Source organism: Neophocaena asiaeorientalis, unplaced genomic scaffold (genome assembly GCF_003031525.2).
Source record: "Neophocaena asiaeorientalis asiaeorientalis breed wild unplaced genomic scaffold, Neophocaena_asiaeorientalis_V1.1 scaffold757, whole genome shotgun sequence".
Classification (NCBI taxonomy): domain Eukaryota; kingdom Metazoa; phylum Chordata; class Mammalia; order Artiodactyla; family Phocoenidae; genus Neophocaena; species Neophocaena asiaeorientalis.
Genome location: NW_020172686.1, coordinates 821,563 through 824,009, shown reverse-complemented (window position 1 = coordinate 824,009; position 2,447 = coordinate 821,563).

Here is a 2,447-nt window from a genome sequence, read left to right as displayed (position 1 = left end):
CCTGGATTTCCGCACTCTAGGCTTCTACCCATTTCCGTCTCTTGTTTTGTTTCCTATACAGCTCGGAGGAAACATGTTTTTGTTTTTACTTTTTGTACCTCTACCCCCACCTCATTATTTTGGACCAAATCCCAGACATCGTACTATTTCACTAAATGTTGTACACATTTTTGAGGTGAAAGTCACATAGCATTTAATTAGCCGTTTTAATGAACAATTCATTGAAGTTTAGTACACTCACAATATTGTGCAACCACCAGCATCTACTTCCAGAACATTCTAATCATCACCAGATAAAACCCCGTGCCCATCGAGAGCTTCCCGTCCCCCTGCTCCTCGCACATACTGGCAACCACCAATCTACCTTCTCTCTATGGATTTATCTACTTTGGATATTTCAAATAATGGAATCGTAGAATATTTGCCTTTTTGTGTCTGACTTCTTTCACTTAGCATGTTTTCAAGGTCCATCTGGGTTGTAGCATGTGTCAGTACTCCACTCCCTTTTATGGCAGACCAATATGGCACTGTATGGATATTCCACAATTTATCTGCTCATCCACTGATAGACATTTGAGCTTTTATATTTTATATTTTGGCTATTGTAACTAGTGCTGCTATGAGCATCCGGGTACAAGTATTTGAACAACTATTTTCAATTCTTTGGTGTATATGCCCAGGAGTGGAATTTCTGGGTCATATGGTAATTTTGTGTTTAACTTTTTGGAGAACCATCAACATGTCTCCCAAGCAGCTGAACCATCTTACATTCCAGTTAGCAATATACAAGGATTCCAGTTTCTATACATCCTTTTCAACACTTGTTATTTTCCACTCACTTACGGCCATCCTAGTGGGTGAAATTATATAATTTATTTGGATTAATGTCTATTCAAGTTCCTTGCCCATTTAAAAAATATTTATTTGGCTACATCGGGTCTTAGTTGCAGGATCTTTCGTTGTGGCACCCGGGCCCTTCGTTGCAGCACGTGGGCTTCTCTCTAGTTGTGGCATGCAGGCTCCTCTCTAGTTAGAGCACAGGCTCAGTAGTTGCAGCGCACAGGCTCTCTAGTCGTGGCATGTGAGCCCTAGAGCATGCAGGCTTAGTTGCCTCGTGGTATGTGGGATCTTAGTTCCCAGACCAGGGATTGAACCCATGTCTCCCACATTGGAAGGCAGATTCTTAACCCCTGGATCACCAGGGAAGTCCCACCTTGCCCATTTTTTAATTGGGTTAAAAAATTTTGCTGTTCAGTTGTAAGAATTCTTTATGTATTCTGGATAGTAGACCCTTATCAGATATATGATTTTCAAATATTTTGTCCCATTGTAGGTTGTCTTTTCACTTCATTGGTAATGACCTTTGATGCACAAAAGTCTTTATTTATTTCGCGGGATTCAGGCCTCTCACTGCTGTGGCCTCTTCCATTGCAAAGCACAGGCTCCGGACGCGCAGGCTCAGCGGCCATGGCTCACGGGCCCAGCCGCTCCGCGGCATGTGGGATCATTCCCGGACCGGGGCACGAACCCGTGTCCCCTGCATCGGCAGGCGGACTCTCAACCACTGCACCACGAGGGAAGCCCTGATATCATTCTTAATGGTGAAAAGAATGAATGCTTCTCCTTAAGATCAGGAATAAGAAGGGGTTGTCCTCCCTTGTTGCCTCTATTCAACATTGTCCTGGAGGTTCCAGCCAGGGCAAGTAGCAAGAAAATGGGGACAAAATTAAAATAGAAATAGAAAATCCTAAGGAATCCACTAAAACCTATTAGAACTAATAAGCAAGTTCAGCAGGGTTGCAAGATGCAAGATCAATATGTAACTGAGTAGGACCCTGTGGAGCCTTCCCGGGACAGACCCTCCCCTATCCTCTGCCTGCCTCTTGTCTGTAGAAGAACTTTAGCCTCCTAAGCCTTCCCCTAGTTCCAAGAACAAATTTAATCAGAGAAGTGAGAAAATGCAGAAAGAAAACAGTCAAACAAGACAAAATAACAATATTTCAGCCATTAAACAAAGTTAAGGGCCTTTAGTTCTTCCTCAAGGGCTGTAGATACTATGCTGAGCCGTGTCCTTGAGCTGTTCTGCAGATACTGAGACCCCCACCAGGTGGAGAAAGTTAACTGTCTGCTGCCTACACGCACGCAGACCCCAGACCGGCTGGAACCTGAAGGCTGATGATGTTGACCCCTAATTACCTCACCACCAACCAATCAGAAGAAGGTCCACGAGCTGATCACACACCCCACAACCTCCCTCCCTCACTCTGTCTTTAAAAACCTTTCCCTGAAAGCCTTCGGGGAGTTCAGGTCTTTTGAGCACTAGTTCCCTGGACTCCTCGCTTGGTACCTGCAATAAATGCTGCACTTTCCTTCATCACAACCCGGAGTCAGTGGGTTGGCTTTACTGTTTGCAGGCGAGAAGACCTAAGTTTGGTTCAGTAAAAAAT